Consider the following 27,051-nt stretch of genomic DNA (forward strand, 5'->3'; position numbering starts at 1 on the left):
TTGCATCGATTCCAGTAGCTGGGATTTGGGGGTCGAAGGGCCCATGCATGCGTGGCTTTGCTGCATGTTGTCATTCCTTGGATTGCACCGCTTTGCATGTCTGTCACCTTGGCTACGAGACAAGTTTTAGTTTCCCGGCGGCCATTCCAGCAGAGTGCACTGCTGGGCTTTGGCGTTGGCACCGAGACAGCGGCTCACAAGTGACATCCCAGCGTATTCTTAGTGTGCAGGTTGCACGTGAGTGGACATTCCACGGACATTTAGTAGGTGCCCGTTACGGAGGTCTACGCTCACTGTTCTGGCGGCAGAAGCAAAAGGCAGAGTTCTCGTGAAAGGAGTTGAGAAAACTTTGAGGAGCGTGCACCAAGCAGGCCATTGCTCTCCGCGCTGTGAAGGGCCCTCCTCTGGTCTCTGTTGGGCGCCATGGTGCCCATTTGAGGGGCATCAAAGCCGGAGGGCGGCCGAAGGTTCTAGGAGGCGGCCAGGCCAGAGTCGAGTCCCGCACGATTGTTGGAAGGTGTTGAGGAAACTGCTGAAGGGAGAGGGGTTCCTGCGAGCGGAGGAGAGCGACCCAGAGGTCCTGCGTGAGGGAGGCAGGCATGGCAGGTGCTGGCAGGGACCAGGTAGAGTTAGTGTGGCAGTGAGGAGAGAGTGGAGGGGCTGAGGCCGGCCATTGGAAATCACCTGAAGCAGGTTGTCCTCTCTGGAGGTCGGGAGGAGGTGGCAGGTGGCAGGGAGCCCCTGCTGAGACCAAGGGGAGCAGGGAGGAGTGGCAGCACCTGCACAGGTGGCTGAGTTCTGGAAATCAGAAGCAGGTGTTGCTGGTGGCTGAATGGCGGTCGGACAGCAGGGAGGAGGAAGCGCGAGCCCCTCCTCCTGCCCCCCTTCATGGCTGTTGACTCCATTTAGGATGAAGAAGGGAGGCAGGTGTGAGGGGTCTGATGCCTTAGATACAAAGGGCTGAGTCGCTAGGAGCCATCAGGTGGCGTTACCTCGTTGAGAGCAAGGCATCAAGGAGCCAAGAAGGTGAGCGTTTGCTGAGAGGAGGCTGTCGGAGTACCTGGTGTCCAGGGGAGGCCAGGGCAGGCGTGGGCAGCGCGTGCAGTGGCACACTTGTCCTGGTTTGTCTGAGACTTCCCTCTGTAGGTTTGGGAAAACCAGGACACTTGGTCAGTTCCCTGTACTTCCAGCAGTGGGGTCTTGGCTTCCTGGGACTGCCGTCCCAAAGTGCCTCACGTGGTGGCTCGGAACAGCAGAACTGTCCTCTCTGTGGGGGCTGGAGGTCGGGAGGTCAGCCGAGGAGTTGGCAGGGCCACACGCTCTGCGAAAGCTCTGGGGGACACCCCTTTGCCTCCTCGTAGCTTCTTGGCCTTGACTTGTTAGCTCCATGTCCTGATCCGCTAGTCGGTGGTCTCATAGCGCTCCCCCAGTTGTCTCTGCCTTCTCCCCTTTTCACCAGGACACGAGCCATATTCGATTTAGTGCTAACCCTAGTGTACTGTGGCCTCTTCTTAGTTCATTTTAATTTCACCGTCTCAGGTGCCTGGGGCTATGACACCAGTGTAGGCTTGCAGGGGGTCTGATGCAGCCCATAACCAACAGCGCTGATCCGAGCCATTTCTGGGCAGCGCTAGGCAGAGGATGCAGATGGTGGCCGGCGCAGGGATGCATGTGGGCTGGAGGAAAGGAGGGGCGGGCAGTCTCAGCCTTGGGCAGTGGCTTCAAAGGGGCAGCAAGGACGTATGCTTCACTGGTGATGAGCAGGAGCCAGGGGGAGGAGAGGGGGAGTTAATTGATCAGGCGGCAGGCTGTGAGAGGGAATAGGATACTGGGAACAGGTGGGGGGTTAGCTTGTAGGAAGCAGATTCCCCCTGCAGGGAGCCAGAGGGAAGGAGGCCAGGGCACCCTGCAGGCAGGGAGGTGAGTGGGAAGCTGGGGGTGGAAGGGCACGGAGCCCCTGAGGACCTCAGACTTGGATGAGGAGGGGGGGCAGGCCCCAGGCCAAGGGCATGGGGGCTCTAGGAAGGAAGTGCTTGTCCAGAGAAGGCTTACACAACTGCTGGTGTCTCTCTCACACACTCATGCACACACGCCCCCAACCTGGCCTCCCAGGGTGTGAGGAGCCCAGGCAGGCCCTGAAATGACTCCCAACAGCTGAGCAGGTGCCGCGGCTACTCCACGTGAATGCTCTTTTCTTTGCCAGGCGGGATCTGCAAGAAAATTGGAGGAAGCAGGACGAAATGCTGATACAGGCGAAGTAAACAAAAAGCAGGGCGGTCCTGACATCCCGAACCTCAATTTCCACGTGCGTTTAAACCGTCAAAACCTAGTGCTGCACGCGGCAGGCATGGTGCACAAGAGGCTGCTAATGAGGCCACTGGAATGTGGAAGTCGCTTCTGCACGCCGCTGAGCACGTGGGGTCGACATTTGAGTTCGATTTACCTGGCTAGGTGGAACATGCTGGCAGCGTCCTTTGCTCTCAAGCCTTGGTAAAATATTTGCCACTGAGGGCTCCGCCTGTGGAGCGGAGTTCATTGCTAACTCGCTTTCACAGCTTGCTCAGTTTGCAGGTTCCTTCCTTGACTGCGTGTTCTGGAATATTTATCCCTGACTGTGCGGTGGCTGCTGAAATACCCTGACCGGTTACAGATGCATGGATCACACTTCTGTCCTTGTCATTTGCCCAACTGTCTGTTCCCTTAAAGAGGGGAGGTAGTGACCCTTCCAAATAGCACGCTTCCCAGCGCGCTTGCCGCGTCTCATATCCATCTCTGAAATTAGTTTTAAATGTTTAATGCCTACTTAAGGCGATAGTGCCGTATTCTGCTTTTGTTTGCCTATTGATTACAGTTTACCCAGCATGCCGGCTGTGGAGAGAGCCTGCTGCAGGGACAGGACTTGGTTTATGGGGAGCAATTGCACATTCTGCCCAGAGAGAGCCCACCAGTGGGGTGGGTCCTGCCACCCTCAGGCCTCCTTTGTCTTGGCGCCTTGGTGTGACTAATCTGGAGGCCTTTAGTATTAGTGCCCCAGATTCCTGCTGCCTGTAGAATCAGGGCATTATTGATTGCCACTCCAGCTTCCCGAGATCTTTATCTTAACTGCTTGGTGTTCCCACAATGTCTTCCTACTCACCAGTGCATTGATTGACCTGAAACTTGTTTGGGAAAGTAGGGAAGAGCCACAGGGACGCCTGGTTTGAGCTTTAGTGTCTTTGGTGCCTGCAGCTTGGGAAGGGCCCTGAGGCATTGGACATGGCCTTGCCAGAGCGGGCAGTGCCCTGAGACGGGGCTGTGCCTTGCACGTGGCTCTCGGTTGCCCCGGTGAGTACCTCAGGTTGAAACCTCTGCCTATCTTGCTACGTGTGTTCTTAAATGATTGAAAGTACCTGGCTTGAAAATACCCCATGTTGGATTTTTTCTTTTTATTTTAAGATTTATTTATTTATTTTTTTGAGAGAGTTATAGAGAAAAAGGGCTGGGGGCGGGGGAGGGTCTTCCATCTGCTGATTCACTCCCCAGTTGGCCACAATGGCCAGAGCTTCAGCGATCCAGAGACAGGAGCTTCTTCCAGGTCTCCCATGTGGGTGCAGGGGCCCAAGGACTTGGGCCATCCTCCACTGCTTTCCCAGGCCACAGCAGAGAGCTGAATCGGAAGTGGAGCAGCCGGGACTTGAACTGGCACCCATAGGGGATGCCGCCTCTGCAGGCGGCGGTTTTACTCACTGTGTCACAGCGCTGACCCCCCATGTTGGATTTTAAATGTGGGTTCCAATGCCATTCTCAGTATGAAGGTTTTCCAGGGATCCTGTGTGATTCTGTTGAGTTGTATAATCCTATTACTGGACGGTTGTGTGTGTGTTGGAAGCATTTGCTTTGGTCAGTGTCGACAGTGAAAATACACCGCAACCCTCTGCTGTCTCTTGGTCTTGGTGACTTGCTGGGAGACTTGCCCTCTTCGAGAGCGTCATTGCCCACGCCCCGCGGCTGCGGCTGCGGCTGCGGCTGTGGTCCTGCGGCTGTGGTCCTGTGGCTGTGGTCCTGCGGCTGCGGCTGTGGTCCTGCGGCTGCGGCTGCGGCTGCGGCTGTGGTCCTGCGGCTTTGCTAGCCACCATTCCTGTGCTTGCTCCTGCCCCTCCTCGCTTGCCTTCCACATGGTCCTCTGGGCCTCTCGCTCTGCTTGGCTACCACCAGCTGCCCTTGAGGCTGGAGAAGACACAGCCTGGGCAGACCCAGTTACCAGTTGCAAGTTCTTAGAAAGCAGCAGTGCAGGGGCTGGGGCTGTGGCGTAGTAGGTTAAGCATCCGCCTGCCGCGCTGGCATCCCATATGGGCACCCGTTCGATTCCCGGCTGCTCTACTTCCGATCCAGCTCCCTGCTGATGGCCTGGGAAGGCAGTAGAAGATGGCCCAAGTGCTTGGACTCCTACACCCAGGTGAGAGACCTGGAAGAAGCTCCTGGCTTTGTACCAGCCCAGCTCTGGCTGTTGCGGCCATTTCGGGAGTGAACTAACAAATGGAAGATCTTTTCTCTCCTCTCTGTAGCTCTGCCTCTCAAGTAAATAAATAAATTTTAAAAAGAAAAGAAAACAGTGGGAATGCTGGGAGGCAAAGACAGTGGTTTCTGCCACAGGCTCCGTGCGTGTTCCATGGGCCTGGACACATCCCACAGTGCCCGGTAGCTCTTGGCCTGTGTCTGGCCAAGGCAGGTGTCACTTCTCTAAGACCCAGGACCCTCACTGCCCTGGGAGGGGCTCCAGGAAACCGTTTCGGGGGTTCCTGTGAGCCCTCAGAGATTCCAGGTCTTGACATGTATGCACCTGGGAGGAACTGACTTCCGGCATTTGTCTCTGTTCACCTGGACTCAGGCCTGCCATGTTGACCTGTGGAAACCACGTGTGTGTGTATGTGTGTGTGATGGTGTGAGAATGTCCTGCGCTCTCCAAGGAGGATTTAGGAGAACTTATTTTGATTAAAAATAGATGATGTCAACTGGATTGCAATACTGTGCGAATATTTTCATGTGAGTCTGAGTGAAACAGGAAGACACAGCTGACTGTTGAAAACTGTCTTGAAAACAGTTTTCTTTGTAGACACTAAAACTTGCATGAACCCAGTGTGCGTCTCTCCTGTTTCACAGTGGCTGTGAGCTCTCCTAAGAGTGTCCTAGGGGAGCAAGAGAGTTGTTACAGATCTTTAAAAAAAATCCTTTGTTCCTTCAAGAATCTCTCTGGTTACCACGCACATGACTGAATGTTTTCTACAATCAAGTGTCAATCACATGGGCTAAATATGCAAGCCCACTCCCAAATGGAGCAACTCTTTTACCTTAAAAGTGTATTCGGGGCCGGCGCCACGGCTCACTAGGCTAATCCTCCACCTGTGGCACCAGCACCCCAGGTTCTAGTCCCAGTCGGGGTACTGGATTCTGTCCTGGTTGCCCCTCTTCCAGTCCAGCTCTCTGCTGTGGCCCGGGAGTGCAGTGGAGGATGGCCCAAGTGCTTGGGCCCTGCACCCCATTGGGGACCAGGAGAAGTACCTGGCTCCTGCCATCGGATCAGCGCAGTGCACCGGCTGCAGCGCGCCAGCCACAGCGGCCACTGGGAGGTGAACCAACGGCAAGTTCTGTCTCTCTCTCTCACTGTCCACTCTGCCTGTCAAAAAAAGTGTATTTGGGAGATATTTTTTCTGATGGCAAACAATGGTGCTCGTGCATTTGGGAGATACTTTTCTGATTTTAGTGAATGTTGCTGGTTTTCTTTCTGGAGAAATGGAATTTTCAAAAGTACCGGACTTTTCAACCCTCCAATATAGGCATATCGTAATTATTCATTAGTACACAGAGTTTTTAGAAGAAAAAGCACAAAATTTCAATACAAAGGGTTGTCACAAGTTTCATGGAAAGTAGTTATCAAACTGTGAATTGATTGCAAATATTTTGGGCACCAAAATAAACTACCTTTTAATTCCATTTTTTTTTTCACGGACTTTTTGAAGTCCCCTCAAGTTATTCACTGATGGATTGGTTGTAATACTTTGTGCTCTTGTGTTGTTCTTGATCCTTGCCTGATAGAACCTGAGCTTCCCCCATACATTTTTTTTAATAAACAGTGATTATGCTAATGTCAATGATTTGTTGGCATTTGAAAATTGCTAGTAGTTTTCCTGTCACTTTTGAGTTCTAGGGTCATTGATGGAGTGAACATCGTTACCAACAGATAAATTTCCCATTGGTTTTTGGTTGATGTGTCTCAGTTGAGAAGCAATTTTTATTATTTTAAGACTTCACATGGATTGCTTTGTAAGTGAAGTCATTCCATGTGATCAAATTAGGACTGGAAATCACACTTTGCAAGGTTTTTGTCAGGATTCTGATGCAAAGCAGTGATTTTATTTCACCTCAAAAGATTATTTTATTGATCTTTAAACGTGCTGTAGATGCTGGTCTGTCACACTGAGACAGGTAAAAGTCGTCATGCTTGTTTTCTGCATGGAGGAGGAGTTGTCGATGGCGCAGGGTGAGCACACTTCAATCAGGTGAATTTTCCCGGGGTTTCGTCCTCTGTCGGCCAATATTGGAGCAAGGGGAGCAGCGACGGTAACGGCTGAGACAGCGGCGCTGAAATGTGTGTTCCCAACAGTGCCAAGCAAAGACGACTTTGAGGTTCCTAAATTTTTTATTTAGTTTGTCTTTTGATTTATTCAGCACAAATTACCTTCTTTGTTTCCCCAAATCTTTTCAGTTCTGAGTGAAAAGTGCCAGGAGGTGGCTTCCTGCTTTCAGAAGAATTACTCTTTAGTGGCTCTGTGCTCCCAGGGGCCAGTTTGACGGCACACGTGGCATTCGGCACAAAGCATTCTTCGTGTTCACAACTGAGAGCACTGCTGGGCTTGCCGTGTCATGCACGGGGCCCCGCATGCTTAGGTACCAGACCAGTGGATCCCTTGCAGCCCAGGTGAGTCCTGCCAAGGACATGTGGCCGTTCCCACCTTCAGCGTACCTTTGGGCTGCATGCCACATGGACTGCAAACCTCCATCACTAATTCGAGAGTTGAGACCCTGAGGCCGGGAACACCAGTGTAGCGTGCTCCTGGTAGCTCTCCGAAGGTGATTAACAATGGTCATTGTCATCTGTGTTTCTGATTTTTGGACCACTTGACTCCCCAGCTTCAGCACATACAACATTTTAGCTTCTGCTTGTTTGAAAATAAAAGCAGAGGTCCAGTTCATTATGGATTCAGTCAATATTTATTGAGCACCTATTATATGTGGGAAATTGTTTTAGGTCCTGAGGTCACTCTGATAAGCAATACAGATACAAATCCTGGCCCACACTGAGTTTACATTCCGCCAGGGAGACAGGTAGATGAGCAGGTGCAGTGATGGAGCGTGTGTTGCACGGTGATCGGGCTGAGCTAGCGTAGAAAGTCGGGAATGGGTTGCTTGAGGGGAGGAGTTTGTGGTTTTCACAGGGTACCACGGATGACGCTGACCTGTTGATTCTCAATCCTGCACGAGCCCCTTTTTTTCCTTTTGATTCATGTTTTCTTAAATTGACATACAATAATTAAATTTGTGGGGCACAGTGTGGGAATTCCACACCTGTGTATAATACATGTTTAGGGTTTTACATTTTCTTATGCTTGAGCATGTATCGTTTCTTCATGTCAGGAAGCTCAGGGGTCCTCTCTTCCGGTTCTTGATAACATGCAGCATGAGTCGTTGGCCTAGTGGTTCTGTACTGGAGGACCTGTTCTGGAGTCACCCGTGTTTCTGAGGCTCCTCTCCCAGCTGGTTCCTGTGGGATTCCGGGGATAGAGGCACTGAAGGGGTCTCCTGTATGTCCCCAACAGCATGCCTGAGGAGGGGGACATGGCAGATTCCAGCAGCCTAGGGGCGGCCACTGTGCTTGGGAAGTCCCACCTGCATCTTGGCTGCTGTAGCACCCTTACAACAGGGACAGTTTCGTGGGCTCCATCTCTGTGCGTCAGTTTCTTCCTCGGCTCTCCCAGGACCAGTCCTTGATTGGTTTGCTTTTTCAGCTCTTGCAGCTGTTTTCAGGCATTTCCCTGTATTAAATTCCCTTGATTTGAATGACCTTGGATGTTGAAGGTAAACATTGAGAGTCACCGGTGTGCAGATGTCATTGAAAGCTGTGGGGCAGGGTGAGTCCTGCAGGGGAAGGAATGCAGGTGCTCGAGAGAACAGGTGCGGTGCGTGAGGCCTCGACCAGTGCAGCAACTCAGTCCAGAGGGTGCAGAGATGAAAGAGAAATGAGATGGCAAGGGATGATCGAGAGATCCTGCACATCACGGGGAGGAGATGTTCATTTCGCAGTGTCCGAACAGGCTCACAGCAGAAAGCTGGCTCTGCACTCCAGAAACCCCGAGGCCAACGCTCATTTCGTAGTAGGAGAGGGAGACTGAAGTATCTTGGGCCCCAGAGTCTCTGAGCCTGGTTGGGGATCCCCCTAAGCAGTGAACCATTTGGTAGAGGAGTGCCTGTTAGATGTGTAGGTCACTGTTGCAGTGGATTTGTTTCTGGGAGGAGGAGTGTGGTGGGGGCAAGAGGCATGGAGTCACCACACAGACCCCAGGAGTTGGGTGAAAGCAGGCCTGAGGCGAGCAACCCGCAGACTCATTTATTTCAGTTGGTACAGCAGCTTATATAGCCAAGGCAGCCAATCTGGTCAAGGGGTGGTTTATGCCCTAACCAATCACAGCCTGTTGCCAGGCAGTACCTGAAGCCATCCAATCACAGCCTGTTGCCAAGCAGGCTCCGTTACCAGGTGGGTTTTAAAGCCATTCCTGAGTAACTGACACTCGCTTGCCAGTGGCCATCTTGGCATGGCCTTCTCATTCCACCACATTTCCCTCTTTTCGTATCACTTACTTCAAATTGAAATATCCCTTGAATAATGGACAGCAAAGGAATTACCCAAGTGATCTTTGCGAACCCGTTGCTGGATATAAAAACACACATCTCTGAGGTTGTTCTGGACTCTTAACTGAGGCCATTATTGGTCAGCTGTTGAGGAAAGAAAGCAAAGTATGGTGAGCAGACGAAGTGTTGGGTTTATATCCTGTAACTTGGTAGAAGTGTGGGCTTAGGTAAGTTACTCAGTGTCCATTCGTGCTTAGACAAACGGAGACGATAACATCACCTCTGTCGGATTATTGTGGAGGTGTGTGTGCACATGTGTAGACAGGAGGGAGATCTACAACGGCAGATATGCTAAACATGAGTAATCACTGGCTTTGAGCGTAAATGTAGTCACTTCTATTAACTGTGAAAACTGGGAAACAGTAATTTAAGAAACTAGCAGGGATGTAGAGAAAAAGAAATCTAAGTATCCAGACTTCATTGATTTTGTTTCTGGGTTTTAATGTTAATCCCTCTAAAATACAAAGGTGTGTTGGGAATTACTCATTTATGGGTTAAAGGGAATACACACACACACACACACACACACAGCATTGCATGGATGGTTCAAGCCAGATTTAAATATTTTCTGAAATCAAAAAAGGGACTGGAATAATACACACAGCAATTCAAATTTCAAGTTCACTTGAGTACTTCTTAATAAAGTGCCATTCCTACTTTTACAAAAGCATCTCTACAAAGCTCTTGCATGTGAATCATACATCCACATTCTGTGGTGGGGAAGCAGAATCTTGGATGATAAATCCCTGGTCAGAGCCTAAATCTAAAACCCGGAGTAATGAGCTTTGGGAATACCAGTGCAAACCTGAACACAATACGTGACTGCGTGGATTTTTGTGGGTGTGTGTGATAGTTTTTAATTATAACATCTAATTGATTTTGGAAATTGCATGCAGATTGCCAGGTAACTCCATCGTATATACATCATTCACCCAAGATCTGGAAAACAGATGATTTTAAGCATTTTGATTTGAAAAATTACCTAGAAGACTACCATCTGCCTGTGATGAATAACGGGACCTGATTTATCCCCGTGCTTCAAATAACAAAACTGGACAGAACTCTGGACGGTGATTTTCTAAGGCAGCGGTCAGCAGGCACAGGACGAAGCAGGATTCTGGTTACTTGGGCACGGTGGGTAAACAAGAGGGGCTGTGTTATGGCCTTCCTCACTGAAGTCCTTTCTAGGCAGAGCACTGTGCTGGGAGCCAACAGAGCCGAGCGAAGGAAGGGATCCCCAGGCTATGGTGGTACCACCCAGAGCGCGCCCAATCTCCTCTGATCTTGGAAAGTGATCCTGCAGTGTCCTGGCAGGCTGGCAGCAGAGAGCTGGTTCCAGACCCCAGAAGCCCTGAAGACCAATGCTCCTTTCCCAGCGGGAGAAGAACATGAAAGCGCTGGCGGCTGCGAGTCTCCAGGCCTGGCCTGGGATCCACCTGAGCAGGGCGGGCATTTGCTGGAGGAGCTGTCTGTCAGTACTTGGCTCACCGTGGATAGCAGCAAACTCTGATTACATTTACAGAAACTGAAATCCTGCCTGTGTGATCTGTGAACACATCAGAATCCAACCAAAGATTCGCAGTAGAATGGGAGCTAATGAATATAGCAATATAGTTCTAAATAACTCTGGCTCCCGAACTAGATCTCAAGGGAAAGTCTAGAATGTGTTTATCAAAAGACTAGTCCACGTTTGTGATAAGTAGCTGAAGCATACTACTGCGTAGGGAGGACTTCTGGTGTTTTTAATTTAGAAATGGAAAAAGCGGTTAGCAATGATTTGGGGGTTTTTCTTTGGGAAGCAGAAGAAAAGGCAGGTGGAGCTTATGATAAACTGAAAGAGAAATGAAGACTGTGTGAGTTGGTTAAGTGGAAGACTTGCAGTGAAGATGGTGACACTGAAAAGTTCTTCCACAAGCCCAACAATCAATAACCCTAATGACAAGAGAAGGCACAGTTTATCTGTATTAGGATTGAATGAGGAGACATCACTACAGAACCAAAAAGACAACAGTACTAGAAAAGAGTGAACAACTCCATGCAGAATTTTACAACTCAGATGAATTAAAGAAATTTCTTGAAGAATAAAATCTTTGAAAACTCACTAAGAAACAGACAACCTGATTTACTCTATATCCAGTAAAGTAAATTCATCGTTAAAGCTTCCAACAATGAAAGCCTCCAGCCCAGGTGGCTTCAATTATAAATTTTGCCGGATATTTGAGAGAAAAACGACAGCAATACCATGTATGTTTCCAGGCAACGTGAGATGGCAGAACACTTCTCAATTTAAGAGGTCAGAATTGTCCTGGTGTCAAGGTGAGATGACTTTCCAGAATCTAAAGCCACAGACCAATATCCAGTGTAGCCTCAGAGCTCCTTCATGCAATTTTAGTAATTGAATCCAGCAATTTTTAAAAAAGCGTGATATGTTGGATTCAAGTGAGTTAGCTCATAAATGCAGAGTTACATGGGATTTTAAAAGCTTAACATTTCAAAATCAGTGTCAATCAGTTTTGTACCTGATTAACTATTTTAACAAGAGTTTCGGTAGATAAGGGGAAAATCATATGAAGTTCACAGGGCTGGCACTGTGGTGTAGTAGTTAAGCATCTGCCTGTGGAGCCTGCATCCCATATGGGTGCTGGTTTGAGCCCTGGCTGCTCCACTTCTGATCCAGTATCCTTGCTGATGAGCTGGGAAAGCAGTGGAAGATGTCCCAAGTGCTTGGGCCCCTGTTCTTGCATTGGAAACTTGGAAGAAATTCCTGGCTTTGGATCAGCTCAGCTCTGGCCATTGTGGCCATTCGGAGAGTGAACTAGCAGATGGAAGACCTCTCGTCTGTAACTGTGTCTCTCAAGTAAGTAAATCTTACAGAAATACATAGAAGCAAGAATTGATGAATTCTCAGGGAATTATCAAGAAATTCATTATCATAAGTGGTATTAAAAAAAATTCAACACACACACTGAGGCATTAACTCTGCAAAACCAAAGATATCTTTTAAGAAATTGGAATCTAACATACTTCACAAAGCTTTCCCAACAAAGTGTGTATTTTTACCTCTTATAGAGCTGTTGGTTGTTACTGCACTAGTCAGTGCACAAAATAATAATATAATGAAAGTAATTAAATAAATGGCGTGTGGATGAGAAATGAAAAGTTGAAGATGTTTTTATAAAAAGATGATCATCTGTGTGGTATATCTCAGTAAACATTTTTACAAAGAACTGTTAAAACTAGTAGGTGAACTTTTCATGATTGCAGGATACATACGGTACATAAAAATTCAATTTCACTGCTATGTCCTATCAACTAATAACTGGAACTGGAAATTAAAATGTATCATTTATAGTAGCATCAAAAATATGAAATATGGCTTTATTAAATGAAACATGTGCAGGAGGTGACCAGTGAAAACTATAAAACATTACTGAGAAAATTAAAATGACCAAAATGAATAATGAGAGTGTTCAGAATGAGGAGACTAACAACTGCTGCAGTAGAAGCGGTTCAGACAGTGACATTGCGTGTGTCCTGTAAGCACTGTAATCTCTAGATGGGTGCAAATCACAGCTTACGCTTCTATTGTAGACGTTGAAAACTTGATTCTAAAACCTAAATGAAAATGCAAAGGACTTAGAATAGGTGAAGTAATTCTGAGGAAAAAAATAGCATTGGTTATAGATTTAACACGGCTGGAACTCAAGATGGTGTGATAACTGCACGAGGACGAGGCATTGTCACAGAGAGCAGGGACAGGAAGTAGATCCATGTATTGTCCACTGATTTTCAATAACTAAGCCAGACTAATTGAATGAAGAAATACCAGTCTTTTCAACATGTACATAATGTGTGCAAAAAATGTGCCCTGAATGTTACTTCACACAGTATGTACAAATTAACTGATAGAGAACATAGAGTTAAAATTATCCAACCCCTGGAATGAAATATAGGAGGAAAAAATTTAAAAACTTTGGGTTAGTGAGATAGTTCCCAGCTACGATACAGAAGGAACATGCAAGGCAGTTGATAAAGTATGCCACATTAAAAAAATTGTTCTTCTAATATACCGTTAAAAATGGGCAAGCAAGCTAGCCACTGACAATATTTGCAAACCCTGTATCTACTAAAAACCTGATGTATGTCTAACATATATTAAAAATTCTTTCAACGTAAGGAACAAACATCCCATTTTTGAACAAATGGTGATTTAGAAATTTGGGCAGTTTGCCAAACACGTTGACTCTAGGGGGATACCTCTACACAGGCACAGTGACCAGGATGAGGAAGACCGGCTGTATCAAGTGTTGACAAGCGTGCGGTCAGCTGCACCTCTTGGGTTTTGTTGTTTATAATACAATATTGCGCAGCTGCTTAGGAGCCCTTTATTAAATTATACCTTTAAACATTTTTTAAAAAATGGAGAGGATAGAGTAGTGAAGATCTTTGGGTTACTAATAATGTATAGTTCTTTTTTTTTTTTTTTTTTTTTTTTTTTTGACAGGCAGAGTGGACAGTGAGAGAGAGAGAGAGAGAAAGGTCTTCCTTTGCCGTTGGTTCACCCGCCAATGGCCGCTGCAGCCAGTGCACCGCGCTGATTGGAAGGCAGGAGCCAGGTGCTTCTCCTGGTCTCCCATGTGGGTGCAGGGCCCAAGGACCTGAGCCATCCTCCACTGCACTCCCGGGCCACAGCAGAGAGCTGGACTGGAAGAGGGGCAACCGGGACAGAATCTGGTGCCCCGACCGGGACTAGAACCCGGTGTGCCGGTGCCGCAGGTGGAGGATTAGCCTATTGAGCCGCGGTGCTGGCCATAATGTATAGTTCTTAATTTGGGTGTTGGTGATGATTGCACTGAGGGGACAACATTCATTTATCTGTGTACATACATGCATTTGTTTTTACATATTGTCATATGATGTTTAAATAATATAAAATTTATAGTCTTAATTGTATGTCTCAGCTAATCCAATCCTAAGATTAAAGACATGTTGAATGATGTCTGTAGGAGGATTTGTACCCGTAGGTTCCGAGCAGCCTTATTTAACGGCCCCAAGTGAAAACACCCCAAAGCTTATCAGTGGGCATGGCCAGAGTGTGTATGATGCAAGGCTGTTGGGTAATAGGCTACTTCTGTATTCAACAAACGGAGTGCATCTCCGACGTCTCAAACGCGAAAGACTCCAGATACAGAGGACGGCACATACTGTATTCTGCCATCATGTGGGACTCTCTGCAAGAGAAAAACGTAGTGATGGGGTATGTACTGATGCTGAGTCAGGGTGTGGAAAGGAATGATCCACAGAAGTCCCTTAGGAAATGTGGACGCAGATCCTTTATATCATGAAGAGGTGATGGTGACAGGATCCATGCATTTGTCAAGAGCCATGGAAGTTTGCATTTATGAGTGATTTGTTTTATCTTAATTCTATGTCAGCACAGCTAATTTTGTTGTGGATGGTGAGCACAGTCTGTTCTTGTACCACATTGATGAAGAATCCCTATGCGGGCAGGGACCGTTAGCCAGGTGAGACTGAAAGCGAGAATCCTCCTGCTGCAGCAGCCAGGAGGGGAACTCCCAAGGAGGAGTTGTGCAAGAGGCTGGCCATTGTTGGCTCCGTGAGACACAAAGTGGCGCTCTCTGGTCCCCGAGAAGGGAGTACAGATTTAACCAATCCAGGGGAAGGGCAGATTATCAACCAATCACAAGACCGGGATAACAAGCAGGGGCCAGAATAACACCCAATCAGAAGGCGGGGATAACAACCAATCAAGAACATGAACGTGTGTGCTCATGAGACGTGCTACATGAACCAGTCTGGGGACTGACATTGGAGTAGCTGGTTTTGCAGAGAAGTGTGCAGAGTGCTTTATCATCTGCAGAGCCTCAACAACATCTGAAAGTCACCTTATATATCTATATATAATATAGATATATAATATATAATATAGATATAGATATATATGGGTGGATGGATAGATATAGGTATATATAATATATATAATATATAGATAAATATGGGTGGATGGATAGATATGGATATATTTCCTTTCTCTTCTTGCTTCCCTCAGGGTTCCTGGAGAGTTGCACCATGCATTTTTTTTTTCTTCCTATGTTTTTCTTTCATTGGGGAGGGGTAGTGGTGGTGGTTGAGTCCCTATCAGTTTGAAAGTATTTTATTTTGAAAGTATTTTTATTTTATTTTCATTTTTTTAAAGATTTATTTATTTATTTGAAAGTCAGAGCTACACAGAGAGAGGAGAGGCAGAGAGAGGGGTGGGGTCTTCCATCCGCTGGTTCACTCCCCAATTAGCCTCAATGGCCGGAGGTATGTGGATCCAAAGCCAGGAGACAGGAGCCTCCTCCGGGTCTCCCACACAGGTGCAGGGGCCCAAGGACTCGGGCCATCTTCTGCTTTCCCAGGCCACAGCAGAGAGCTGGATCGGAAGTGGAACAGCCAGGTCTCGAACCAGTGCCCATATGGGATGCTGGCGCTTCAGGCCAGGGTGTTAACCCGCCATGCCAAGCGCCGGCCTCTGAAACATATTTTAAAAAGTTATTTATGTACTTGAAAGGCAGAGAGGGACAGAGTGAGAGAGTGATTGCTTGGGCTGGTTTACTCCTCAAATGCCTGGGAAAGCCGGCACTGGGCGCCATGATGCCAGGGTTCTGAAACTCCAGCTAGGTTTCCCCACCTCTGCCAGGGCCTCACCTGCTGCCTTTCTGGGTCTATATTAGCAAGAAAAGCATATTGGAAATGGGAGCAGGACTGGATCCCAGGACATCTCTCGTGCACAAGGGCCTCACTGATGTCAGCTTAGCTTTCTGTGACACAATGCCTGCCCCAGGGCAGCTGACTTTAAAATCATGTAAAGTCCCTGTGCCTGCATAGCATAGACTTGTCAACAATTTACAATCGAGTAATTAAATTGTTTGGGAAATAGTCTGAGTTCGTCAAAACACAATGCCATATTTCTTTGGCACAAAGGCTAAGTATTATTTGTGAACTTTACATTGAGAAAGCTAATTATGAGTAATGTGTTATGTAATGTTTATTAAATGTGTGTATGTCTTCATGTTTTAGCAATGCTACTTAAAATCCAAGGTTCTCAGTGGTTAATGCAAACCCATCACAGAATTCTAAGTAAGCCAACAACTGTATGGTTCAGGTTAACTAGATACAAAAGAGATTATATAGACAGCCTCTACCCTAAACACTGTCCTCACCCAACAGTAGTCATTACGAGAAGATGTTTGACTCATTTGTGCTTGGAGAAGGTGATGTCACATCTGAGAATTGCTGATTTGTAGATTGTTATTTTTTCTCTTTCAAAGATGTACTTAGGCCGGCGTTGTGGCTCAATAAGCTAATCCTCCACCTATAGCACTGGCACCCCGGGTTCTAGTCCTGGTCAGGGCACCGGATTCTGTCCTGGTTGCCCCTCTTCCAGGCCAGCTCTCTGCTGTGGCCCGGGAGTGCAGTGGAGGATGGCCCAAGTGCTTGGTCCCTGCACCCCATGGGAGCCCAGGAGAAGCACCTGGCTCCTGGCTTTGGATCATTGCGGTGCGCCCGCAGCAGCGTGCCGGCAGTGGAGGCCATTGGGGGGTGAACCAACGGTAAAGGAAGAGCTTTCTGTCTCTTTCTCTCTCACTGTCCACTCTGCCTGTCAAAAAAAAAAAAAAGTACTTATTTATTTGAAAGGCATAGTTGCTACAGAGTAGCAGAGAGAGAGGTCAGTCTTCCATCTGCTGTTTCATTCCCCAATCAACTGCAATAGCTAGAGCTGCACCAATCTGAAGTCAGGAGCCAGGAGCTTCTTCTGGATCTCCCACATGGGTGCAGGGACTCAAGGACTTGGGCCATCTTCCGCGTTCCCAGGCCATAGCAGAGAGCTGGATCAGAAGTGGAGCAGCTGAGACTTGAACCAGTGCCCATGTGGGATGCTGGCACAGCAGGCGGCAGCTTTACCCATTATGCCGCAGCCCGGCCCCAATAAATTACTTCTGAATTGAAGTGATAACAATGATCTTGGTTTTGGTAGCTGTGAATATCTTAGGGAGAAAGTGAGGCAGGTATATTTTTAGCTACAGTCCCTTTTGTGGTGTTGTATATGATTCTTTTTCATTTTCCAGACTGTCTTTCTATGGACGGGTCTCCACTTTTTCTGACCTGTCAATTAGAGCGGTAGAGGGTTCCTTGCTATAAAGTAGCTCTTTCTGTGATACCAAAACTCTCATATTCCATGCTGATAAATACGGCAGCTGTGGACGACTGAAAAGTTGCTGCTGAAGTCATGAATTTCAATTTTATTTCACTTTAATTGTTTTAATTTAAAATGGAGTCAGTTTCTGTTGGTGGCTGTATCGTGTAGCAGTGTGGGCTTTCGTCCACCAGCTCCGTGTGTTAACCTTGGTGGAGCCCATTCATCCTTGCTGATTTATCCTGGTGCTTTTGTGTTCTGGCCTCTCCTGTGAGCCAGAGTTTTGGAATGAATCATGACTCTCTGTTAATTGTTCTGCATCTTCTATCTACTTTCTTGATATAATGGAAATTGCTTATTGCCTTCCCTTTTGGTCTCAATTTCTTTTAGTGAGAAATAATTGTTGGACTGTTATATCAAAGGTTTTGGCATGTTGATGGTTCTAATACTCTTTTTTGAGATTTATTTATTTATTTGAAAGGCAGAATTACAGAGAGAGAGAGAGATCTTCCATCTGCTTGTTCACTCCCCAGGTGGCTGCAAAAACTGGAGCTGTGCCAATCCAAAGCCAGGAGCCAGGAGCTTGTTCTGGGTCTCCCATGTGGGTGCCGGGACCCAAGGACTTGGGCCATCTTCTACTGCTTTCCCAGGCCATAGCAGAGAGCTGGATCAGAAGTGGAGCAGCAGGGACTCGAACCAGTGTCCATATGGGATGCCCTTGTTGCAGGCAGCGGCTTTACCCACTGCACCACAGCACTGGCTCCTCTAACACTCTTGAAACTAGGGAAAAGATGAGCGACATTTGGGACAGTCTTTGTCACTTCAAAGAAGTTCCTCTTCTCTTGATCCTCAAATGTTACCGCAATAAAATTGAACTGTAAAAGCCAAATGAAGTTGAGATTTCTACTGAGTGTTGACAGTGGAAATACTTTTATCACAAATGTTTAGTTGGAGAAATTATTTTTATGAAGGATAGCTCAACCTTTTACTTGTAAATATTTCTGTAGTTAATTACCATCTAAGGAAATCAGTCTTGTTCCACTTGAGGCTTAGGACTTTTTTTTTCCCCCTACCTTTAAGCAACTACTTTAGAAAAGAAGTAGAAATGTGTTTTAGCTATCAGTCCAGGGACTCTTAGAGAAACTCAGATGTTGAAGGCTCACTGGCTAGTGAGCTGCAGCACCCATTAGAAGTGCTTGGGGCGGCCGTTGACAGGTAAACTGACCCTCTCATTCCCCAACTCAGTATTAAAGCTTAATTAGTCCCTGCTGGGTCTGAAACTCGGAGCGTTGGTGAGGACCCACGTGCTGTCATTTCACTCTGTCCTCCTCATGGTTGTGACTTGGGCTTTCTGTTTCCTGTTTGGATGGCTGCTGGCGTCATTCGAAGGCAGGCAGCCGTTGAAGGTTGGGGCCTCACCGACTTCTTACTCAACGGTTTCATACTAGAAATCAACATACTTGCAAGTGGCCAGCGCTGTGTCATGGCTGCCCCAGGTATAAGCAGAGTAGAAGTGTCTGGCAAGGGCAGATGGGAAAATCACCTTTGTACTCCTGAGCTGAGCAGGCCTGGGACCAGCAAGGGCAGGTGAGGAGCACCCCTCTGGTGCAGTGCTTACAGGGCCCAAACAGGCCACCACAAAACAGTGTGTTAAGGGGGTGTTTCCAAAAGCTGATGCTAGCGCAAAAGGAGTTCCCTGGACACTGCCTCCGGACTTAAACAAACAGGCATCAGTGTGCTCTCCTGCCAATCTCTTGAGCTCCGAAGTCTCAATTTAAAATCTTAATCATTTCCTTCTCGTGGATTGTTTTGGCTTTCGTTTGGACCTTTAACAATATTGCAGGAAAGTCTTCTTGATTGCTGATAGATAATATCGGTGTTGGTACCCTCTCTAGTGTTTCACTCTGGGTGCGGTTTTCACTACCCATGCTCTTCTCCCGGCCCCGGTTGGTTAAGAAAATTGGGTTCTCTTAGCAAGGGGAATGCTCTCCGGTGCAGCTGAGCTACAGCTGCTGGGTGTGTGTGTGTGTGTGTGCGCACTCCAGTGCATGGGCCCCACAAATCTCATAAATGCATGTCTTTTTATGTGCCACGTGGAATAGGTCTGCTGCCTCTTCTTTTCTATTTTTAAGATCCTCGTGGGTAAATTCAGTGCAGCCGATGTCTGGTGCTTCACACGGGCCGCTTCCTGCACACTGAGGCCTCAAGGCCTGTTTCTAGTTGCATAACTGACCAGACATTGTCTTGACAAGAAACAGAAAACGTAAACCTAGCAGTGTATTCCCAACTAGCTGTGAGATGCCATGGGGTCCAGGAATACATTCTCCTTTAGAGATTTTCTGTTTGAAGAAGAGAGTGACTTAGAGCCCGAAGGCCTTCCTGAAAGGTCAGAGAGGCTGAGATGATCTGTTGGTAATTTTTAGTGCCTTTTCTGTATGGGCAAGCGCAATCTGACTCTTGGAGAATGGACAAGAATGTTTTGGAAGAATTCATGTCGTGAAACCGTGGAGACTGTAATTATACAATATGAAGCTGCTCACAATAATTCACTCTTCCTATGATTTTAATCTCACTACGTCTTTGGTCTGATTAAACACTATTTGAAGCTGATAAGCTGTGTTGAGACCTCTGAAACTCTTCCCCTACTCCATCTCCCCAAGGGGCGTGAACAAAGCAAGCGAGCTCTCCGTTGGGAAAACTTTAAAATTCTATTTGGATGTGCCTGTGCATACAAACGTGCTCCTCTAGTCAAAGTTTTATATGCAAAAAAATCCATCAGGGCCTGGGAAGCCTGACTAATGTAGACACGGAGCATTCTACAGCTAAGTCTATAAACTAAGTTTATATGAAGGGCCAAGTACATTATTCACACCTTTTATACGATGTATCTTTTCTACCCTGAATGGTATCTGAACAAAATTATGCAACGTCTTCTCTGATTTAATTCAGCTTTTGAAGGCTCTTGAGGGCAACGTTTGGAATTTAGGAGAAAAGAGGAAGGGCATATGGAAATAATAAATTTACATAGTTGCTTGTTAAAGATGCCTGCTTTGAGAAGAATTAACGTCCAGAGCAGTGAGAGACAGAGTGGGAAGATTGTAGTGAGTTCTGCATATGTTTATCATTACAGTTCTTATTCAAGACATCCTCTTCCTCCTGAGCCAAACTCGGACACTCCAGGTTTTTTTTTAGCAACTTTGTTTTTTAAAGTAACCGAGGAAATACTGTTTTTCTTCTAGTTATATCTTGCCTCATTGCCTGCCTTCTACCATATGCCTGTTTTTTTTTTTTTTCCTGGCCCCATGAGATGCCTTTTTTTCTTTTTTGAACTTTCCTTTGATTTAGCCATCTCATTGCATGAAATAAAAATAGTTTTTGCTGCAGCTGAGCAAGTGACCATTTGCAGCAAGACAGCTCTTGGCCAGAGCCCCGTAACTATTGCTCGGGGTGGGGGTGGAGGGAGAAGTACAGTTGGATAATGTTCCATCTGTGGTATGTTTTGTAATTCTCAAAGTCTCCCGTTTCCTCTGCTGCCACGCCTGTGCGAAGCTGCAGTTGATAGCACCCAGAATTTCACACCCCGGGTGAGAGAGGGATGTCTCCCAAAGGATGCCTAGTTCCGTCGTGCGGCAGCAGCTCTTTCCGTGACTTCAAGCCAAGCGAAAACATTTGCTCGTTCTGGAGCTGTTTCTCCGTCTCACCAAGTGACCATCTAGAACTTTGCTCTTCCTCACGGTTTGCTTTTGGCCTGCTCGTGCCCTGCCGTAGAATCGGGACCTCTCCTTCCTAACTGCGGTAGGTGGGGATGACAGCACCGACGGTGCTGAGGGCAGACCCGGCACGCACTGCCTGGCGTGTTTGTATCGTCTGTAGAACGTTAACCCAATGGTGTGCCTGGGCGGAGCGGAGCCGTCTTCAGATACAGGCTCTGTTAGCACTTGGTGGTGACTTCCTGTGAGCTGTTTGTGCAAGCCCAGGTCGCAAGGACTGATGCCCTTGGTGGGCTGAGACCGAGCTCCTCCAGCCGCATAAACCCCACAGAGCAATGTCCCACGTCCCTAGTGTGCTTAGCAGGTCTCATGAAAAATTCTGCTTTTATGAAATGTTCTTTGCATTCCTGGAATCTTTAGTGAGTGGGGGCTTCCCCCCCCCCTCCCATTTTAAAAGGAGTAAAAACTCCAAACCAGAGAGCGAGATGTGTTCACGAGAATGTCATGCTGAGATGATGAGGGGGTTGGGGAGAGAGCCTGGAGGAATCCCCAGGGCCCAGGAGCGGCGATGGTTTCCAGGCAGTGGTCATTTCTCCTCTGGGCACTCAGAGATGCTCTCGGAATAAAAATTACGCTTTGGTTAGAGACGAAAGAGTTCCTGCCTTAGTCTTAGCTGCTAACCGCTGAAATCCTCTTGTATTGGATAGTTCCTTAGCACACAAGTGTACTGGGATATGGCTGGGCTTGGATCTCCCAGCCACTGGGAAAGTAGATTAACTTTGTGTTCACCTGAGCTTTTAAGTTCTGCTGTTTGGATATAATTAGCAACTAAATGAGATTTGGTCTAGTAGTTTTAATTCTATTTTAAAGAGGCAGATGTATAATAAAGAGTAGGGACTTCAAACCACATCTTTTTTCCTGAAGGTTTAAATGTTAGTATTTATCCACATGTAAATGTTGAGACAGCTTTACACTGATTCTCTCCATTTGGAGTATCAGTCTTAGTTATTCCGGAATTGGCATAAAAACATAAACAAACTGGTTCCAGCAAAACAGTGGGCTGAGCTGATGGGAGAAATCAATCACCCTTATATGGTGACGGCACCCAAACAAGTACTGTCTCTTTCAGGGCTGAGCCCTAAGCCAGGAAATTGACAATTGCCACTTCAGTCCTCAACAAGACAAGAAGTGTCTCCAGGGACAGACAGGAAGAGGAGTCCTCGCTAGGAACCCGACTTGGCAGGTTCCGTGCTGGGGCTTTCCGATGCTCTTCAAGATGGCAGAAGGGGACTCGTGGACTGGGGAGCAAAGACTCAACTCCCTTTACAAAGCTCACTGGGCTGTTTGACCTGCAAGCCAGTTCACCAGCTGCCTGTGGGCCCCCTGGGAAGAGGGCAGGGAGTTGACTACCTGGGAGTCGCTTGGAACACCAGGCCTGCTCTGTGGGGTTCACCTGCACCCAGCTGGGAGGTCTTAGAACCTCGCAGAGCCCCCTAGAGCCTGTTTCTGCTGCAGTGTTTCTGTGGTTCCTGGATCTCAGCTCCTGGAGGTACACCTCCTGGTGAGGCAGAGCTCAGAACAAAGAGCGTGCATCAGAAGAACCAGTGGTGGCTCTCAGAGACCCAGGAGGCACAAGCCAGGGACACAGGTTGTGCCGCAAGTCTGCAGGACCGACTAGCCCCAACAGACTTAGACAGTGTTTAACAAATAGGTAGAATGGCAAGGGAAAGAGATCATGACTAGTTACGACAGAAGAGAGAATAGACGTGGTGCAAAGGAGTATTATGAGTTGGGAAAAAAATTTCTGAGGAAATACCTGAGAATGAGGTGCATAGAGAGGAAACTCATTAGAAAGTCCTCACAAAAAGAAATGGGGGTTGGGATGGTGCAGTTTTAAACACAGGCCCACTTGTTTCCTTAGTTTCAAGGAGCAAAGTTATGTGATACTGCATAGATTTGGGTTTCAGTTTTAAGATTTTTAATTCAGAGGCAAGGAGGGGGAGAGGGCACCCTCACCCCTGCTCTCACCCCCTCTCCTAACCCTATCTGCTTCCAGGGCTGGGCCAGGCCAAAACCTGGGCCAGGAATCTGATCGAGGAGCTGCTATTTTTGTTGTGGTTCTACTGTTTTTGCCATCTGAAATTTTGTTCCCCAAGTGTGTATACCAAGAAGCTGTTTTCTCGTTATGAAGATCAAGGTATGGTGCTTAATAAAAATTAGTTTGGAGGGACACTATTGAAATCATTACTGTGTTCTAGCTCCTGCTATTTTGAGTGATTTTGAATATTTTCTCAGTTCTGTGTATTTTGAAAAACATTACCGATTTTAAGATGATTAAAATATTTTCTCATTTGAAATATGTTATCTTTCAAATTTCTTGAGTTCCTGCTGTAGTCTGTCAGTGTTACTCAGATGGTCAAATCTATACCTGGCGTGGTCATTCAGCCTGTTGATTAAGATACCTGTTTGGATGCCTACATCCCCCATTGGGATACCTGTGTTGAATAACCACCTCTGACTCTTGACTCCAGCTTCCTGCTGATGCAAACCGTGGGAGGACTGGGTTACTTCCACCCTCGTGGAGACCTGGATTGAGTTGCTGGCTTTCCTGGCTTCTGCCTGATCCAGCTTTGGCCATTTTGGGAGTGATCCAGTAGATAGAAGCACACGTGTATGTACACGTGCCTTCATGCTGGCTCATGTGTGCTCTCCTTCTCTCTCTCATTAAATAAGTATCCTCATTATTGCCCATGCTGGTTCCATTGTCTCTAAGGGTGTGTGCACACTTGATGCTAGCTCATTATCAGCACACCAGCTGTGCTGATGCATTGGGATGACCCCTCGGCAAAGTTGGTTCATCTGGGGACTAGTTTGTTGAAATACTCGGAAGACTACCAGGGCACAGCTGACTTGTAATGTCACAGTTGATAGTCTTGTTAATCCTGAGTGTAAAAAGTGTCAAGTATCAACTTCAGTTTAAAAAGTGAGGTGGTGATTTTACCTGTAAGTCATCATTAGTGCTATTCATGATGAGTGCATGTGCATGGCTAATTAGGATACCTAGGGCTGAACAGCTTTGTGTCTCATATCATCAAGCATGAAAGAACGAAACGATGGCCTTCTCTTCCCACTGAACCCGAGGTTTTTCCCCTGTGGGGCTCCTCCGGGCACTGCCACTCACATGGCCAGGAGAGGTGCCTCACCTAGCCCTCGCCTCTCAAAGCTGCCAGTGGCACGAACCTCCTTGGGTACCACTTCCTCTAAGCCTCTCTCGACACTAATCCTTTCAACAGACTCAACATTTAAAAGAGATTTATCTTTATTCCCGACGTGTATAGAGATATTGTCAGGATCTATAATCCCTGGGGTTTTCTAACGTAGTAATGTTTATGTTTTTGGAAGAACAAAAATAGGAATGTTTATAACTGGGGTGGGGGAAGAGAAAGAAAACTGAACGCAAGCTGGAGTCATCAGCTTGGCTGGCCCTGCCTGTGCAAACAGTTCTTGCTAATTATAGCCCTTCTAGAATGGCAGGGTTATTCTACTGACCCTATGCAATTAGCGTGACTTCTCCTCTGCCTTGGAAAGGGGAATGCTCTGCCGTCTCTCCTGTTCCTTAGCCGGGCAAGAGCTGCTCGTCTTTGGTGGGCACAGTCTGGCTTTAGTCTTCGAGAGTTCTAAAATCTCTGGATGGCAGTAAATTTAATAGGGCTAGTATATCAAAAATAGAATTATAATTATGGAAAGTGAGTTAAAAGGAGGGTGGACGGCAAAATGAAATGAGATTTTTAATGGCTTGCCAAGAGTTTTAATTAATGAGATGGAGATTTGGCCACACATGTGACCTTCAGATAGGGAATAGACCAAGCTGCGTGCGAGTGGGCTCAGGAAGAATGGTTTTGGGAGCAGGAGGCTCTGTGCCTCGCCAGCTTCTGCCTTTTCATCCGTTAGGACTTTCTCCTGATGTCCGGCTCGGACGGTGGGTTCGGGAGGCCACTTGGGGGTCACGTCAGGTGCATGGGATCGTGGCCGGAAGAGCCAAAGCATGTACCAGGGTGGCTCCCTGGGGAGAGAGAGTTCTGTGTTTCTTTCATGACTGCTTTACTCCAGGGGCCACTTATCATCTCGCTCATTATACAAAGCTGCTTTTCATCACAACGTTAATTCGTGGGTCTCATCGACTTCAATATCTGTTTTGCACTGTGAATTTCTTTGAACACTGGTTGCAAACAAAGAAAGAACAAAATAACACAAGTGCCTGCCAGCTACAGTGCCTCTTAGCATCCTGCTGCACAGCCCCCTCACGCACCACGTGGGCTCCTGAGGCCATAAAAATTGTTTTTGTCTGATTAAACACAAGTCCCTTTGAACTCCACGGGGGTGCATTTCCGCTTGCACTTTCTTGTAACTGTGTGCAAAGTACTTTTTTTTCTTTTTTGGTTTGATTTGGAATTTAAAGTGTCTACAAGTCAGCCCACTCCACCTCCTTCATCCTTTTCTTACAGCATAAAAATTTTGTTACTGTAACATCTGTTCCATTCCATACCCTGAGGCACAGGCAGGCAGCACTGAACATTCTCTCTCTCTCTCTCTCTCTCTCTCTCTCTCTCTCTCCCTCTCCCTCTCTCCCTCTCCCTCCCACCCACCCACCCACCCGCCCGTTTTGCCTCCTCCCATATCCAGAAGATGGATTTACTGGAGGACAGAGTGCATCAGAGCAGTATCTCGTAGCTGGGTCGTGAAGAGTGTTACTGATCCATTGACTGCCCACCAGGGGTTCCTGTGTGTCTCAAGGCAGCCCACAGGAAATAATTCCCCTGCTGCCATGGCTGGGGTCTTCCCAAGGGCTGTGAGCTGTCACTTCTCGGGAAAGAATTGGGGTATGGGAGCAGGCTAGAATTTCTACCCATGTCGCTAGAAATAGTATCCCATGGGAGGCAAGGCCATGCATATATGAAGATAAATGGTCTACTGGTCTCAGGGAGGGGTTGAATAATCAAGTTAATTCGCAGGTTGATACCGTCCTGGCTGTTGGCTCTGAGATTCTCTGGTGAACTCTGAGCGATGTGGCTGGTTAACGAATGATGAAATGACTGTGCTGTGCAGGGTGTTGGGTTCATTCACTCATTCCTGAGTGAATCATTTGTTCCTTTGCTGCACGTCCCACAAACTCTGGTTCTCACGTGAGAGATCCTTTCTCTTCAGGTTCTGTTCTGACCCCGTATTGTCCCATCCGTCACCTTATTAAATGCCGGCTGATATGGAGAGCTCCCACATCTCTCTGTTGTGTGCAGCCGCGCCTGAGCTACAGCCCCACCCCGCACCTGCCTTATTCCATCTCCCTCGGGGTTTCCAGTGGCAGCTTCACTTTGATGTCCAGGAGACAACTCTGGGAATGTTGCCTACGATTCTTGGTTTCTGCAGCTTTCCCATCTCAGAAATGGTCTCTAGATTGAGTCGCCATAATGGACAGTTTGAGTGGCATCCTTACTTCTTTGCCTTTTCTTATTTTCCCAGTCACCTAGGTCAAAACCCATGTGCAAGGTCAAAACCCCTGTGCAAGGGCTGCTGTGGTCTGTGCTGCTTCCCGCGTCTGTGTCCTCCGTGGCCATGCTCCACATGCTTGCCCTTCATGTCTTACAAAATGCGAAGACGCTTACATCTCACCCACCCCCTGCCTTACGCACATCCCGGCTCTCCAGTGCCATGGGACAGACTTGGGCTGCAGGCCAAGGCTGGCCGCTGCTCGTTCTTGTAATCCTGGCTTGTTGGCACCCAGCCATGCCAGGCCTGCGCCCTTCAATGTGCCTACGGCAGCAACAGCAGCGTGGAGCTGTTGGCTCAGAGACCACATCCCCACAAAACCTGAGATGCTACCTAGCCCTTTGTAGCATGTGTCTGCCTGGGGAATGGAACCTTACCCTAAGTTGCAAGGTCATGGTGCGCTGGCCCCGCCTCCCTCTGGGCTCTCTCCTCCTCCTCTCTCACACCGCTGACTTTGCTTCTGTAACTCATTACCCCCGGATCATGCCCAGAGGGTTGCCCCTTTCCTCCTTCCCAGCATGGATTTCTTCCTCTCTCCCTCCCTCCCTTCCTTTTTTTGATAGGCAGAGTAGATAGACAAGAGAGAAAGGTCTTCCTTTGCTGTTGGTTCACCCTCCAATGGCCGCTGTGGCCGGTGCGCTGCACTGATCTGAA

At 47.5% G+C, this 27,051-nt stretch overlaps 1 protein-coding gene across 14 annotated transcripts in view; it reads left to right on the forward strand.

The window, feature by feature from the left end:
• The window catches only part of SEMA5A (semaphorin 5A), a 479,052-nt gene that overhangs the window by 160,698 nt on the left and 291,303 nt on the right, over positions 1-27,051 (forward strand). For 2 of the 14 annotated variants that reach the window (XM_089313292.1, XM_089313294.1), the window contains exon 1: positions 416-1,026. The exons of 11 other annotated variants lie outside the window; for them this stretch is intronic. The gene's annotated coding sequence lies outside the window, so the exon portion shown is untranslated. Of the gene's footprint in view, positions 1-415; positions 1,027-20,809; positions 20,939-27,051 lie in introns of those variants that run through there. One more of the 14 variants, XM_070056846.2, reaches the window with a different exon arrangement.

This window comes from Oryctolagus cuniculus, chromosome 14 (assembly GCF_051225735.1).
Source record: "Oryctolagus cuniculus isolate XC-2025 breed Fujian yellow rabbit chromosome 14, ASM5122573v1, whole genome shotgun sequence".
Taxonomy (NCBI): domain Eukaryota; kingdom Metazoa; phylum Chordata; class Mammalia; order Lagomorpha; family Leporidae; genus Oryctolagus; species Oryctolagus cuniculus.